Below are 18,874 nucleotides of genomic sequence, written 5' to 3' on the forward strand. Positions count from 1 at the left end.
ATAATTTGTTGAAATCCAAGTTGGCACCAACTTCAGCCTTGGAGTCAATACCAGTATACAATTTCACCCCTTGAATTTTGTTTTTATCTATTTACGTCTTTCCATTAATAATTACCATAACAATAATTTTAATACATTAACCATAAAAATAAATAAAATATGTAATTGGATTATTTGTTATTTTATTTCGAAATCACATTTTTCTTATAATTACATAAAAATAAAAATTGTTTAATACAAAACTTTGTGAAATATGTTAATGGTATGTTGCGGTGTTGGACGTAAGAGCTACGATTCACTTTCTTAAAATTAATAGGATTAATTATATTTCTACATCCAAAAAAGATTTTATTTTAAAATAAAAAACAAAAATTAGAATTTTTTAACCAAGTTTTAATATGATATGCGGTATCGGACGAAAGGGTTATGATTCACTCATATTTAAAAAAAAGGGTTTTAAATAAAAAACAAAATTGGAATTTCTTAACGAAGTTTTAATATGAGATGCGATATTGGATATAAGAGTTATGATTCACTAATTATTAAAATAATAATTTAAACATTACTTCTTTTAAGAAATATAATCGATCCAACAAACAAACTTTTTTCTACCCTAAAGAACTACGTAGTCTTGATTCTAAAAAAAAATGATATGTAGGATCAAAATCACGTCTTGTGAGACATAATAGTAAAATAAAGTATTTTTTTGGGTAAAATATGGTAATAATTAATTAATAATCCATGCAGTTTAGTAATCGTAGCATTCAATGGGGTAGCTATGGTGCTAATACCTTCCCTAGTGCGTAATCAACTCCCGAACCTGGATATCAAAGTCCAAGGCCCAATGCGATTGGGCCAAAATATTTTTCTACAATTTTGACTAGAAAAAATGTAGAGTCGGCTGTAATAAGGTCGTGCAGTCGAAAATCGGGGTACGACACCAACAAATCTAGCAATCAACCAGATGCATCAAGAAATAAAAGCCTTGGTTAGAACTCAGCACTTGATGCATCAAACTCATTTACCCAATCTCAATGAGTCTCATGCTCGCCAGATTATGCAATACCAGTTACCCTCATCGAGGCTCAATAAATATAATTTCCTTGATCAATCAATAAGTCATAATGGCTTCCTTGTTCGAGCCAACATAGCCAATTTGGCCCATGTGTTGCTTACGTTTCAAGCAATTTGTTTGTGTATTATCTTTCCATTATTTTTGGGTCTTTCTATTTTTAGCAGTTGGTTATGGTTCAGATAGTTGGGTAATTAGGATTCCTTTCTATAAATATTTTGTTTTATGTATTTTGCTAAGTAATCAATGAAATCATTTTTCTTCAATTAAATTTTGAATGTCATTCCTTCTTTACCTCTTTGTGTCATCTTGCAAGTGTATGCACGAATCCATGGAGGTACCATTTGTAAGACCATTCCTCATAATTATAAGATAAGAATGCCTGCAAGTAGCACTTCATAAATGACTATAGGCACTAAAGAAATCTTTGGTCCAATTATTTGAAGCTATGGTGTTAAATGTAGCAAATCAAGTCCAATGTGATACTGCAATGATTATTTGATATATTTATCTTTGATGCATTGATTGACAATAAGGAAAGTCTAATTGTAAAAAATTTGTATGCAGAATTGGAAAGCTGCTGCAAGTGATAGATTTAAAGAAAAAGAATGGTTATAAAGCTAGTTTGGAATTATAGAATTCAAGAAAAGGAATCTTTGTGTTTCAATAGTTGGTCGCTTTTTAAGAAGCTTGATGAGAGACCAGGTGATGTTTTGCTAGTGGCACTAGACTCGATCACATCAGATCAATGACAAGAGAATTCATTGAATTGTTTAGCATTTGACATATTTCTTTTACTTTAAAGTTGTCTCAACTTCTTAGAATTGTTTGATAGTGTCACGACCCAATTTTTGGCTACTCGACCTCTTAGAGTTGTCACACTATATATTATAGTAAAAATGTAGAAAAATCTTTTAGCCCAATCATAGCACCTCATCCGCTCGTAATTAAACGGTACCCCTGCTAATTGCATGATTTAAATACCCTTAATTTATTTGAAATCTAATTGTCTAAAACAATATTTTTTATTTTTTATTTTTGTGTCTGACAAGATTAAATCTTGCTCCTACGATCCCTAAATGCTTTAGGTTACCAAGACTACATAATTCTAAATTTTAAAATGGTTTGTTGGTAAAATAATTAACTCCTTAAAAAAGGTGAAGCAACAAAAACTAATGTTCGCACCACATCCCATTTTAAAAAGGTTTGAAAATAATTATAATATATTTTTTGATATTTTATTGTTAATTTAGGAATTAATCGAATGAAAAGAAGTATCGTAACACAACCGTTCAAGGATGATAAGAGGATAAGAAGTGTTATCACAACCTGCCTCCAGTGATTTATTCCCAAAATGTTATAATAAATTCTTATTGACAATGGTAATAATTTTATATGAAAGTATTTTTGAATAAACTAATTTTTTTGTTGAATATAATTTTTAATTAGGAAAGGTTCTGAATTTTCCAAGTGATAAAAATCTTATTTACAAGAAAATCATTTAATTGGTTGCCACAAAAAAACATAAAAATTAGTTGACTTTAATTATATTAAAGGGACATTTATCTTTTTTATTTTGTTGTTTAACCATGAAAATAAATTATTTTTAATTACCAAAATAAAATTATTATGCTTACTTTCACCAAATTAATTTTTATTGATTAAATATGAATGTCATTGTTCCTAAAAAAATTAAATTGCCCTAGAAACACAAAAGGAAGTAGAATTTTAATACCTCGTTGGGTAGTAAACGTGTGTAGTAGTGAGCACAATGGGCAGTGATGTGTCACTCTAAGACTGACTGAAATGGCCTTGGCTAGGTAAGAGGGGACACATGGCCGTTGTTGGTTGGCTGGAATAAGGAGTTGCGGCAACGTGATTGGGTGGGAGAGTAGGTGCACTTCGCCTAAGGTGATCACAGCCATAGGTGATTGGAAGTTGGGAAATGCACTTTGATCCTCTATAGACGTGTCTATGTGAGGAGAGTTATACCGACTTACGTGCCGCACTCTAATTGTCTACGTTGGTCGGAAATTGACTTGTTGACCAGTACGCCACACGACACAACATGATTGTCTAGGAATAGCGTTTCACATTTCTTCAAATGAAACTGGCTACATTGAATTGTTCTTCTTACCAGGAACTTTTTCTCCTTTCTTTCCATGCCTTTCTTGGAACTTTTTTGCAACACTTTCTCTCTATTTTGTGCACTGTTTTTCCTCTCTTTTGAAACCCTATCTCCAGAAACTAATGCATTTTATTTATAGAAAATAATTAACCTAACCTAATTCCTAAAAAAACTATAACAGAGTTATGTGGGATAAACCCACCACCTTTTTTTGTAGGATGCTAACCTCCCCACAAAGCCAAATTTTATTTGTTATTTTCATTGTTTTTAATTTTTCTGAAATTTAATAAATAAATATTATAATGCAAAATATAATCTAATTATTTAAATATTTTTTAATTACGAATTTAAATATAAAAATTAATAAAAATATTTTTAATTTTCTTTATTTACTGTATAAATTCGAAAAATTATAAAAACCACTTTTGGCTCATATTTTGTGGCAAATGAGTATAGGTTTCTAGGGACCTATTTTTATTTTTTCCCTTTTCCCAATTATTTTCTGAAGATGATATAGGTTTGAAGAAATCTATTTTATATCTAATTAATTTGAATTTGTATTTATTTATCCTTTGTTTTTATTTAACTTCAGATGAGACACTTGGAATATCCCATTTTAATTATTTAAATTTGAAATACGTCCTAAAAATTAATAAAAAATAATTTTTTTAGAAAGTAATTATTATGGAAAAAGATGTTGGGCTTTTTATGGGTCGGACAAAAATGAATGCTAAAGCTGCCCCTCTTTACTGGTTGTTTTTTCTAATAGCAAGCAAACCGAGGTTTGAGGGATGCCATGATAAGTAATTGGTAAAGAAATGAATGTTAATTTTTTCGAGGCTCAAGAGAAGCTTAACTGATTAAATCTCAGTGCTAAAATATGTCAATCTTTCTTTTATGAGCTGAGTATTTTTCAAGGTGGTCTGATTTTACTCTTGAGAAATGTGATAAAGATGGGTGTGAACCAAAGATGCAGGTCGACATATTGCCAAAATTTGGATAAACTAGGATAATGACCAAGAACGTAGGTCGATGTACTACTGGAACTTGGAATGAAAAGGGTAAAACCAAAGACGCAGGTCGGTGTACTGTCGGACTTTGGAGACACAAGGATAAAAGTCAAGAACGCAGGTTAGTGTACTACCAGAACTTGGAATGGGAATGGTGAAACCAAAGATGTAGGTCGGTGTACTGCCAGAATTTGGAGACACAAGTTAAGGACCAAGAATGTAGGTTGGTGTACTGCCAGAACTTGGAGTGAAAAGAGTGAAACCAAATACGCAGGTCGATGTACTGCCAGAATTTGGATGACACTAGGAAAAAGACCAAGAATAAAGGTCGGTGTACTGCCAGAACTTAGGGTGAAAAGGGTGAAACCAAATCCAGAATTTGGATGACACTAGGAAAAAGACCAAGAACGCATGTCGGTGTATTGCCAGAACTTAGAGTGAAAAGGGTGAAACCAAAGACGCAGGTCAATATAGTGCCGAAATTTGGATGACACTAGGTTAAAGACCAAGAACGCAGGTCGGTGTATTGTCGAAACTTGGGATGAAAAGGGTGAAACCAAAGACGCACGTCAGTGTACTTCCACAATCTGGAGACACTAGGTTAAAGACCAAGAACGCAGGTCGGTGTACTACCGGAACTTGGGGTGAAAATGTTCATATTAGGCTGGAGGTCCTGGAAAGGTTGACTTCGAGATCGTCAAGCACATGGTCCATGAAAGTATAATTATGAAATACATCGAGGTACAAGACCCGAAAAGCTTAGATTACACTTTGAGGTATAAGACTCAGAAAGCTTAGATCTCACATCAAGTTACAAGACCCGAAAAGTTTAGATCTCACATCGAGGTACATGACCCGTAAAGCTTAGACTACACTTCGCGATACAGGACCCAAAAAGCTTATATTTCACATCGAGGTACATGACCCAAAAAGTTTAGATTGTACTTCATGATACAGGATCCGTAAAGCTAAGATTTCACATCGAGGTACAGGACCTGGAAAGTTTAGATCTCATGTCGAGGTACATGACCCATAGAGGTTAGATTGCACTTCGAGATATAGGACCTAGAAAACTTAGATTTCACATCGAGCTACTGGAACTAGAAAGCATAGATCACACTTCGAGATACAAGACCTAAAAAGGTTAGGTTTCACGTCGAGATACAGTACCCGAAAAAGTTTAAATTTACACGTTGAGGTACATGACCTAGAAAATTTAGATTGCACTTCAAGGTTCAGGACCCGGAAAGTTTAGATTGTAATTCGAGGTAGAAGACCTAGAAACTTTAAATTTCACATCAAGCTACAAGACCCGAAAAGTTTAAATTGCTCATCGAGGTATAGGACCCGAAAAGTATAAATTTCACATTGAGCTATAGGACTCGGGAAGTCTATATTGCACTTCAAGGTACATGACCTGGAAAGCATGTGATTTGATGATTGTAAAGTGATGGATGAATGTTTGAGAGTATGTTATGTATGATGTTTTTCATGATGTAATGTATGAGTTGTGAATGTGATGAAATGAAGTGTATAAACTATGCACCAATGTTCTAGTGCGCTCATGAATTATCTTAGATATATAGATTTGTCACTTTTGTTAAGCTCGACTAAAACATTAGCCCATTTTTTAACTACTGTTGGCTGGGACGATCTCCTGATTGCTAGTTGTCCCAATGTTGTATTGAGAAGAACAATTAATCCAAATAATATTTCCCCAATATAAGTTGTTTCGAACTTCACCCTCGGGAGATGCAAGTGTGATTGCTCATTTACCTTCGGATGAAATACTTTGATTGTCCTAGTTGGCTTAAACTATAATGAACATTTGTATTAATACTAAATCACCTTTTAAGGTTTTCAACTTAGTACCACTCTCCTTTTCTTAGGTTGCCCATGCAGGTTTTCAACCAACACTCGTTTTGTTTTTGTTTTTTACACCCTTATGTAATAATACCCCAGTTTTGGGTTTCATGAAATGTTTTGATTCGAGAAAATTGTGACCCACTCAAAAAAATGCCCTAGTATGAGATAGTGGGGTTATCCTTCTATTCAAATTGTCATCCTAGGCTTTAACTTGAGATGTCGTCTACAAGAATCATCCCAAAAAATCTGTCCTAGTTTAAGGGACTTCTCCTCCTTTGAATTAGTGCTCTTTATGTCACGCATAACTCTTTAAAAACTGATACTAACAACAATGATCATGCAAACTTGACTAGTGTTTGGGCTATAAATGATGATGGGAGAACTGGATATGGAATTGAAGTTGTATTTGGGGTTTGAATAATTATGTGGTGATTATGATGGTGATCTTCAAGGGAGAATGTAGTTCATGCATTAAATATGAGGTATTTTTATCAAAAGTTCAATTTAGGGGAGTCACTGTTTCTTTACCATGGTGCGAATCTTAGGACAAATGATCCTTGACAAGGTGTTTTTAAGCTTGTATTGTGGCCTGGATAAGGGTTTCCAAGAAAATATATAAGACTCAAATATGTTTTTCTCATATTCATTCCTCCTTTCTCCTTTCTCATTTTCCTATTTTTCAATAGTTTTCAGACATGATATTCAATTATCAGGATTCTATTGTATTTTTTTTATGTAACAAGTCAATGTTGTAAATTTCCCCAATAAGATGTGAATGGTTCTTTAGGTGGTATTTAAAATTACATTTCATTTGTCCTAACTTTTTCTTGAGATATTGTAGATTCTCAACAAGCTTTTATTTCCTAAAATTTACATTGCACTTTGACCAAATGAACAATTGTGTTTGACTTGATTTCGATTCACCATCCTTCGGATCAAATAAGGTGAATGTAGTATGAATATTTTATTCATTTCCTAAAAAATGAATGTCATAGAAAACGGATGAAAAACTACCATCCTTGGTCTATTGATGTTTTATGGGTCAATCACAAAAAATCTGCTTTCATAGTGCCTAGTGCTCAAACGAGATCACTAAGGATATCTTCGCAGTGTTTGGGAATTATCGAAGAAGCCTTGTATCATATGAAAAATCTGCATAAGGATCCACACCATCTTGGTTTTATATTTGCGTCATCCTCCAATTTTTTTTTAATATCTTATATCTCACTAGGGGTGAGCATAGGACGGGTTGGGACGGGTTGGGACGGGTTAAGCATGTCCCTCACCCGTCCCTAAATGTTGATCGGGTCAATTTTTGAACCCGAGCCCGTCCCTAATTAGGATGGGACGCGTGAGGAACGGTTCAAAAATAAGACGAGTCAAGATAGAGATGGGTCTGGGTTGTAATATGACAAACGTAGATTGTTTTCTCAAATATTTAAACATGCACAATCAAAATTATCACAATCTGTATATAAACTAAACTAAAACCTGCATCCCACATACATCGGTATATAAACTATAAATCGTAAATTACATCCTTCAAAGTAAGAACTATCACAATCTTGTGACTGAAAATTATACAAGATATTGAAAATTTCAAAACAATTTAAACTATCAAGTGTCAATTTAAACTAACTCTTAAGCGTTGCAATGTCCTTCACTCTCGCCGCAACAGTCTTTCACTATCTAGGAGAATTAAACAATGCAAAAAAGGTAAGGAATGAAGATCATATGATAAGTGGTATGAATATATTGTGTGCGCTCGTAAGTATTTGAGTTATGTGACCTGAATATAATACGTATTGATAGATACATATTCAACTATTCTTGATATATAACTATAATGGACAGGCCGGGTGACCTAGACATAGACCCGAACCCGTCATTTTGTGACGATGTGTCTGTCCTTTTTAATCAGGTTTGTCCTTTTTTTATTTATTTGGACGCGTCAGACTCGTCCCTAAGTCATCGGGTTGAGACGGGTTTATGAGTCGGGTTGAGACGGGTTTATGATTCGGGTCGATTCTTGCTCATCCTTATATGTCACTTTAATGCATGAATGTATCTTATGTTGTTTTTTGGGTGAATATGATTTGTGAGATGAATTATGGGATGGTAAATTTGCAAGATCAATGCACTAGTATATACTTGTGAAAAAGAAATGCAATGGAAAATGACTTTTTTATTCATAAGAAGAAAACATGATACCCTTTATTTTGAAACCATGAAGCCCTTGGTGGAGCTAAGAGAGTGTATTACAATATAGTTCTCGAGAAATAACACTTGATTGGCATGAGTTCCTCACGAATGGATTTTGTTTCATGTCTTCCTCAAACCAAAGCATCTCCTTGAAACATGACCAGCCCTTCATTAATCAGGTCTTGTACCTTGCCCTTTAATTGATTGCAACCCTCTGTCGAATATCCTAATGTCCCTCCATGATAAATTCAATGAGCATTCGGGTTGAAACCCTTTGGATATGGAGGCACCACCTCCCTAAAAGGAAGGAGAGTTAACAATCCCTTCTGAATACTTTGTGGCAGCAACTAAGAGTAAGACATGAGAATCACATCATAAAGACTTTTTCTCTTTCGTTTTCGAGATGGTCCTCCTTGACCGTGAGTAGATATATAATGTTGTTGGAGATGATGATTTCGTTGAGGTTGGTTGAAGGTTTTGATGAATGATGAATCACCTTCCACCCCTTCACCTGCAGTTTGATCCCAAGTTATGTGTTGATTGGATCTTTTACACCTCTACCACTTCTCAGACGACTTTCTATCTTTTCCTTTATGGTCATCAGTTGACGGAATCTCAAAGATACACATCCCAAGATTATGCCATAGAATGGTGGCTGGTGAGTGTAGATGGACATCAAAACATTGTCTTCATTGGATAGCTTGGGCTTCACTTTAGTGACCACTTCTGCCCATCTTTGGACATACTCACTGAAAGTTTCATCAACTCTCTTGATCATATTTTTTAGCCTTATCCTATCAGGAGCTATATCAATCTTGCAATCATATTGCTTAAGAAAAGCATCACATAAAACCTTGAAACGCTGAATTTGTGAACGTTCAAGTCACAAGTACCAAGTGGATCAACAATTGTCATCTCTGATATAGGGAGTCATCTTCCTAGCATACATAGTAAAGTGGTCTTTAGGACAAGAAGTTCCTTGATATTTGTCAAACGCTGGCACTTTGTACCTTGGTGGCACAACGAAACTCGAGACTAAACATATGCCACTAATGTCCTTCAAACCATATGAATTGGCTTCTCGAATGGCTCTGATTCTTTTCTCTATGTCATTTATTTCCTCTCGATCATGCGGAGTGGTAGAGTGATTGGGGTTGTCATGGTCAACTGGAATCTCCATATGAATGGAAAAGTTTGCAAACCAGCTTCTGAGGGTGGTGTATCAATCTAGGTCATTGATTTATTTCCTCTTACTGGATCGCTATAGTCGGGTCCAACTATATCACCTTCGAAATCAATTTTAATTCATGAGCGCCCTTAAGAATGGATAATGAAATGTATGTTACAAGTTTGGACATGAGGTGTATGAATGAATAGGGTAATGGGACATGAATAATGTATGTATGTTGTCTTTTATTTTTTCTTTCTTGGATGAATGCATTTAATATTGCATGAATGAATTTTTCTAAATAATGTATGGTGTATGCAATTTATGGTGTAATGATGTATGGAATGTAATGTTTGAAAGATTATTTTTTTGTTTAATTTTTTTAATAAGTATATGAATGTATGAATTGGTGAATGAATGATGTATTTTTATTTTTTATATGAATGTTTGAATGATGAATATTTGAATGATTAATTTGAATGATGAATACATGAATGTGTGTGTGTGTGCGTGTGTGTGTGAACATGAGTGAAACGATTAACTTCAAGTTCTAAAAGTTATCCCTAGGGTGTTGAGCCCATCGAAGGGAAATTAAAAGTATCCATAAGGTGTTGAGCCTATCAAAGAGAAATGAGAAGTATCCCTAAGGCATTGAGCCTACCGAAAGAAATGTAAATTATCCATAGGGCATTGAGCCCATCTAAGGGAATGAACATTATCCCTAAATAATCGAGCCCATTGAAGGGAATGAACATTATCCCTAAATAATCGAGCCCATTGAAGGGAATGAACATTATCCCTAAATAATCGAGCCCATTGAAGGGAATGAACATTATCCCTAAATAATCGAGCCCATTGAAGGGAATGCTATGATTAAGCCGCCCTTGTGGCACAAAGACATCAAAATGCAATGACATCCTCATAACACTCAAGCATGAACACATTTTTAGGGCTAGAAGTCCCAATTTATAATGATAACAGATAGAATTCAAGTTATACTTCCTGTGTCTTAAATAAGGTACGCTTATACGGGTTAGAAATTCTAAAAGTCACAACCCTGTGGTGGAGTACTAGGTCATATTTAAAGTGGACTCAATAAATGCTCTAGATTTATAGGTTACCAAATTGCTTCCAATCTCGAATGAAAGGAGTCCTAATATCGTAGGTTAGATACAAGAGGAGTTAAACCTATCGAGCGTCTAACTCACAACACCAGGAACAATCTGGGTGGTCCATTATGCTAAAATCAGGAGACAAGTCTAACACCGGTAAAGCAAATGTCTCTCTTATCTCAATCTCAATCCCTAACAACCCGGGTACATGGTGTATGTGTGTGTAACTCAAGTATATTGTGGGTGCATGAGGAGGCAATTTTTATAAAAATAAAACCTCCACCCCGAAGCTACATAAAACATGTTGAGTATATTCAAATGATTAATTGAGTTGAAAAGAAAAATAAATGAATGGATAAATAAATAAATAAATAAATAATGAATAAACACGTAGAAAAATGTTTGTGTGAAAAAAGAAAAAAAAAGGTATTTAAAAAACGAGCAAAAAGTTGCATTGCGCCTGACACTCTTAAAAAAAGTCCCCAACAGAGTCGCTAGCTGTTGTGCCTTGATTTTCGGCTACGCAACCTCTTAGAGTCACCACTACATTTTATGGTAAAAAATGTAGAAAAATCTTTTAGCATCATCATATTGGGCTTTGAATTTTGATATCGAGGTTCAGGATTTTTACCCTTAACTTATTTGGAATCTAATTGTCTAAAACAATTTTTTATTTTTTTATTTTTGTGTATGACAAGATTAAATCTTGCTCCTATGTATCTCTAAATGCTTTAGAAAACCACAACTTGGTAGCTCTAAATTTTAAAATGGATTATTGGTAAATTAATTAACTCCTTAAAGATGGTGAAACAACATAAACTAATGTCCGCACTGCATCCCATTTTAAAAAGGTTTGAAACTAATGTTGTAACGTGATCGTTCAAGGATGATATGAATACAAGAAGTTTATCACAACCTGCCTCCATCCTTTGATTAATTCCTAAAAAGTTATAATAAATATTTATTGATAATAGTAATAATTTTATATGGAAGTATTTCTGAATAAACTAAATTTTTTATTGAAAATCATTTTTAATTAATAAATGTTCTGAGTTTTCTAAGTGACAAAAATCTTATTTACATAAAAATCATTTATTTGGTTGCCATCAAAAAACATAAAAAGTGGTAGGTATTAATTATATTAAAGGGATATTTATTTTCTTTATTTTGTTATTTAACCATGAAAAAAATTTATTTTTAATTACCAAAATGAAATTATTATCCTCACTTTCAACAAATTAATTTTTATTGATTAAATGTGATTGTCATTTTTCCTAAAAAATTAAATTGCCCTACAAACATAAAAAGAAGTAGAATTTTAATAGCCGACTAGGTAGTAATCGTGTGCAGTAGTGAGCACAATGGGCATTGACGTGTCACTCTGAGACTCGCTGGAATGGCCTTAGCTAGGTAAGAGGAGACATGTGGCCGTCGCTCGTTGGCTACAACAAGGAGCTGCACCACGTTTTTATGCGCACAATCAATTGGGAGTTGGAAAGAGGGTCACAGATCTAGTAGGGGCATGACCACGAGCTTGTGGAGCACCTTCCTAGATGTCGCAACGTGAATGGGTGGGAGAGTAGGTGCATTGTGCCTACGATGATCACGTTCGCAGGTGACTGGAAGCTGGGACATGCACTTTGATCCTGTGTGGACGCGTCTATGTGAGGAGAGTCATACCAGGTGACGTATCGCTCTTCCATTGGCCTCTTTTGGTGGGCAAATTGAATTGTTGACTAGTATGCCATACGGCGCAACGCGATTGGCCAGAAACAATGTTTCACGTTTCTTCAAATGAAACCGGCTACGCTGAATTCTTCTTCTCGCCGTGAACTTTTTCTCCTTTCTCTATATGCCTTTCTTGGAACTTTTTCAACATCACTTTTTCTTTTTTACTCTATTTTGTGTAGTTTTTTTTTTATCTCTTTTGGAACCCTCTCTGCTAACTAATGCATGTTATTTATAGAAAATAATTAACCTATCCTAATTCCTAAAACAACTAAAACAAATATTTATGGGATAAACCAACTATCTTTTTTTTGTAGGAGGCTAACTCCACCAAGTCAAATTTGACTTGGTATTTTTATTGTTTTTAGTTCATCTGAAAATTAATAAATAAATATTATAATGCAAAGTATAATCTTATTATTTATATTTTTTTAATTTCGAATTTAAATATAAAAATTAATAAAAAATAGTTTTAATTTTATTTTATTAATTTTATAACATAATTTCGAAAAATTAAAAATAAAATTAATAAAAACCATTTTTTGCTTATTTTTTTGTGGAAAATAAGTACAAGTTTCTAGGGACCTATTTTCATTTAATTTTTTTCCTAATGATTTTTCAAAATTGATATAGGTTTAGAAAAGCTATTTTATATTTAATTAATTTGAATTTTTATTTATTCAAAAGGGACAAGTATCTATTTTAATTATTTAAATTCGAAATAGGTCATAAAAATTAAATTATTTTAAAAAGTAATTATTTTGAAAAAAGATGTTGAACTTTTTATAGGCTGGACAAAAATGAGTTTTTACATATAACCTTTTATTAAGTATGTACACATAATTGTAATTCTTTTGAAGAGTGAATTATTTATAAATTGACTAGTCTTTGTGAATAAAGTGAGATTTTTCTGTCAATCTTTTAATTTTATATTCCATAAATTCTAATGCCAAAGTTACTGCTTATTTTCATCAAACAGTACAGTTAATAACATACAATTATTGAGAAAAGTCTCAACTCATAATAAACAACCATACATCCAAACACTTATTGCACATTACACAAACCAACCTATGGTGCGTTGAACACTTGTTGGACATGAGCACATACAAATTTTCAATCAGGTGATGATAAAACTTCATAATTTATGGATGAATCATAAATCTGCAGTTGCTAATACATTTAAGCAAAAAACAAAGTTTATAGAAAAGAAGAACATGCAATTCATAGTTATTAAAACCGTATCGTATCGGCCGGTTCAACCGGAAAACCGGTGAACCGGGCCTCCAACCGGTACGGTACAATTGTTGAATCGGCCAAGTATCAAAACCGGTCAAAAACCGGTCAAAAACCGGTCAAAACCGGTGAACCGGCCGGTATTTTACTAAACCGGTCGGTTTATACATATTTTTTTTTTTAAAAAATAAACTTAAAAATTCGTTACAAGGTGACACATCTTTCCAACCATTCTTCAACCATTCAAGGCACATACTTCCAAGACATACTTAGATTACACATTTTGGTTCCTAACGTGACATTTGTCTAATCTTGGAGTACTGTCTGAAGATAGGATTTAATAGAAAAGTATAATATTCATATGAGACAACTTTGACTCATTGGTGTTAAATGTTAAAACTCCAAATTTATTTGTTTTCTAGAATGAGTTGTGAACTTATGTCATTTATTTATATTTTGCGGTTGTTAAGTGATACTTTTGGTTTGATATATGTTTTTTAATTTAGACTTTGAATTTGTTGAAGACTTAAAGTTTGTTTATTTATGTGAATTTTGAGTACATTATAAATATTGATTATAAATTTGAGCTACCTATTTGGAATTTTTGTTGTTGTGATAGGCTTATATATATATAAATATAAGTAGGTATGTCCGGTTTAACCGGCATGTGGTTTAATTACTGAACCACTAGTTGAAGCACCACTATACTAGTACCCTGACCGGCTTGATAACCGGTACGGTTTTAATAATACTGATACAATTATTAATGTAGTACAATAAAAATCAAATATCAAAGAGAAACCAACAATTGCTAATGTTGTACAACAAAAATCAGAGTTCCTAATAAGGAAACAAATTCTCATTAACCCATTCTAAGAAAAACTTTTATCAAGACGTTTGCATTATGAAAAGCAATGACACAACAAAAAGAAAAAAAAGTCACTTCAATGCCATATAATAAGCAACTCATTGTTGAGAGTGATTATTGACCTGCATTTTCATATAACAAAAAAGTGAAAAAACAGTATAAACTACAAAGTCCATAATTACAATAAAATGCACAATGATCAATAAGTACATGAGTTAAATTGATATCTATAATTGTTGGAACTTGACATCCATGCAAAAATGATATGTTTTGCATATATCATAACAAAAAAGTAAAAGAGTAAATTTTTTAAACTTCCTCCCCATTCTAACCATCAATTATAGAGAAATCTAATGATTTCAATTAGTGAGTAGATCTAAACTATTAGATGTCCATAGAATTGATGACTAGGATGGTGTGAACACCCAATTTTCTCCGGCCCAAAAGACATTTTCAAAAAATAACAAATAAAAATAAAAATAATATTTTTGGCCACTTTCTAATAAAAATGGTGTTCTTAAGTGTCCCAAAATAAATAGGTAAAAGTAAATTCGAATTTTAATTTTGAATTTCAAAAATTGTGTCATAATCAGATTTTTAGTGGTGAATTAAATTTTATTTTTCCTTAACTCTCTCTACTCAATTAATTTGGAGATCCTCTCCATTTTAACACACGTGTTAATTCAAAGGCTATAAATAGGAGATTGGTCACATGGAAAAAAAGGAATTCATCATCTACTCCCATCATCCACAATAACCAAAACAATTCAACATCTATTCCAAGAATCCTCAACAATCTCTCAATCAAAAATTCATTTTTCAATCATTTCCTTCATTCTCTAAACATTATCTTTCACACATAACCATCCAACAAAAACCTAAGAGATCCACAATCTCAAAAATCTCTCATACACGACAAATCCATATCATCCACAACAACCTCAAAATTTCTCATTCACAACAACATCAAAATCTTCTATACACAATAATCCAAAATAATCATTCAACAAAATCCAAAAATGCTCAACATCCAAAAGTACCTATACCATCAAAAGAGGACACAAACAAAAAACCATAAAAATACATGATCTCCAACACTCACAAAGCTTCTTTGTTTTTTCTCTCGCTCAAATGGTTTTGATTGCAAAGTTGTTTTGGGACCTGGTTTCAACATAGTAGACATTAGCCAACATAATTTGTTGAAATTTAAGTTGGCATCGACTTCAGTCTTGGAGTCAATACAGGTACACAATTTCACCCCTTGAATTTTGTTTTTATCTATTTACGTCCTTCCATTAATAATTATCATAACAATAGTTTTAATACATTCACCATAAAAATAAAGAAAATATGTGATGAAATTATTTGTTAATTTATTTCGAAATTACATTTTTCTTATAATTACATCAAAATAAAAATCGTTTAATACAAGACTATGTGAAATATGTTAATTCTAATTTTAAGGTATGTTGCGGTATTGGACGTAAGAGCTACACTTCACTTTCTTAGAATTAATAGGATTAATTATATTTCTACATCCAAAAAAGATTTTTTTAAAATAAAAAACAAAAATTAGAATTTCTTAACCAAATTTCAATATGAGATGCGGTATTGGACGTAAGAGCTATGTTTCACTCATATTTTTTAAAAAGGAATTTTTAAATAAAAATAAAAAAGTGGAATATGTCAACCAAGTTTTAATATGAGATGTGTCATCGGACGTAAGAGCTATGCTTCGGTCATATCTTTTTTTTCAAATATAATTTAAACTTTACTATTTTTAAGAAATAAAATTAACCTCACCAACAAACTTTTTTCTACCCTAAGAACTACGTAGTCTTGATTACCAAAAAGGGATATAACAAGGTTCCTTTCAAACAGGGAACTAGGATGCTAATAACTTCCCTAGTGTGTAATCGACTCCCGAACCTAGATATCAAAGTTCAAGGCCCAATGTGATTGGGCCAAAAGATTTTTCTACATTTTTACTGGAAAAAATGTGGTGGCGACTCTAAATAAGGTCGTGCAGCCGGAAATCAGGGCGCGACAGCTGGCGACTTTACTGGGGACTTTTTTTATTAGAGCCAGATCCATAATCGTTAAATGCATGGATTTTTATTTTTAGTTTATTTTATTTTTATTTTATTTTATTGTTAACCTTTACAACATATTACCGTATTAGCATAAATATATGTTCTATATCCGAGCATTATATTAGAAGGAACATCCGCCATGTCGGTGAGGAGTTTGGGCTTCATTTACATTGGCATGATGAATCACCTAGGTTGTTACTAAATATCATGAGCTTTACCGGTGTGGACTACAGGCCCCATTTGTAATCTCTAGGGTATTTGGGTTTCCTCTCTTTATGACTAGATGCAATCTGGGCATCTTATAAGCAAACCCTATTAGATGTATCATATAAAGGCTTTATATCCCCACCCTAGGGTTAAGGTCTTAGATAACCCATAAAACCTATTAAGTATATCATATCTATGATATTGAATGCATACATGCATATATACGTACATGTATTCAAAAATATATTATTTGAACATTCATTCATTTGTGCATTCATTCATTTGTGCATTCATTCATTTGTGCATTCATTCAAGAATAAAATCTTCATTGATTGGCTTATGCATTCACTCTTTGCTTTCAAAAATAAAAAATCTTCATTAATTGACTCATGCATTTGTTCATTACATTCAAGAATAAAATCTTCATTGATTGGCTTATGCATTCACTCTTTGCTTTCAAAAATAAAAAATCTTCATTAATTGACTCATGCATTTATTCATTATGTTCAAGAATAAAATTTTCATTGATTGACTTATGCATTCATTTATTGCATTCAAAAATAAAAATATTCATTAATTGACTTATGCATTCATTCATTGCATTCAAAAATAAAAAATATCATTGATTCTCTTATGCATTCAAAAAGAGAAATTATTTCATTCATTCAATTATGCATTCGTTCATACACTTTAAAAAAATAAATACATCATTCATACACACTCACCTATTCATTTAATAGTAAAAACAATTATTCAAACATTCTACTTCATGCATTACTATTACATTTCATATGTTACCATATTATTGCATTCATTATCGCAAACCTTCTCATATAAAAAAAAACATTTCATACATGCATTCAAAGTCAAACACATCATAAATTGCATTTTTTAGTGGTCTCACGCATCCGATAAAAAATAAAATTACATGCATTCATACACCTTATATACTATAAAAAGATTTGCATCCTCACACTATTCATACATCTCAACATATGCATAGTCATATACGTTCCTTGCATTTCATGCATCATTTCGAGTTATATGTTGTATATCAATCAATGTAACATGATAAAAAAATGTTCACCTCGTGCAAATCATGCATCACTAAAAATCATTTTCTACATGCATTTCATGATCCCATTGTGAAGGATACTCATAAGTTTGAGTGGGTTTTTAAGAATACCATTGTTTGACCTGGCTGAAAGCAATCAATATTGAAACATAAGATATTCAAGACGATAGAGAACTCTCAGTTTGTGATGAAGACCACATAAGCTACACTTGTCACACAAGATAATGCATTACCTCAAACCCCAACTAAATTTGGAGACCCATTAAATTCTCATTTGAGGACCCACTCAAGGCCAACTCCATATCACACTTACCCGTTGATAAGTGCTAAACATACCTAAATTTCATACACTTTTTTGGCACTTATCTTAAGCATAATTGAGAAAAGCCAACTTAAAACAATACTTTTTGTATAAAATATCACAATCTTGTATATTTATAGGTGTATTTCTTTTTATGTGTTTTGTAGGATTTAGAATAAAGAAAAGAAGAGAAAAAAGAATCATGATCAAAAAGCAAAAAAGTCAAGAAAATTAAGGTGCTCAACCAGGCAGCTAAGCATGGACCAAGCCCTGTTGACCTGGACACCAGCCTGACTTGAACACCAGCTTGACCTGGATCAAGCTGCTCAAGGAAGCAGCTGAGCGGACCTGCTTGGCCGCTCAGCCTGGGACCAGCCTAGTCCTGGCACGGTCAGACCTCCAATTGACATGGTCAGACACAATCTTGGCACATGCCCAAGTTTCTGAACAAGCAGCTTAGCGGTCCAACCAAGTAGGTTAGCGGAGAACCAAACTCCTGACCAGATCAGCAAGCACCAGGCCACCTCCTATTCAGCATGGTCAAAGCTGCTGAACAAGCAGCTTAGCGGTGAAACAAGTGCGTTGAGCAGTGAAACAGGTGCGTTGAGCGGTGAAACAGGTGCGCTGAGCGGTGTGCATCCAGACTTGACTCAACCATCAAGCAAAACATGAAGTCACCCATGTCCTCACCTCAAGTAGTCCACCATAGGCTTTTCAGAAGTAGCTCACAATATCTGGTTTCATAGCCCACAACTAGCTTTGATGAGTCAAGCACAAGGAGGTGACTAAGCTACTTGATCAAGGGACC

The sequence above is a fragment of the Lupinus angustifolius genome, unplaced genomic scaffold (assembly GCF_001865875.1).
Source record: "Lupinus angustifolius cultivar Tanjil unplaced genomic scaffold, LupAngTanjil_v1.0 Scaffold_287, whole genome shotgun sequence".
NCBI lineage: Eukaryota > Viridiplantae > Streptophyta > Magnoliopsida > Fabales > Fabaceae > Lupinus > Lupinus angustifolius.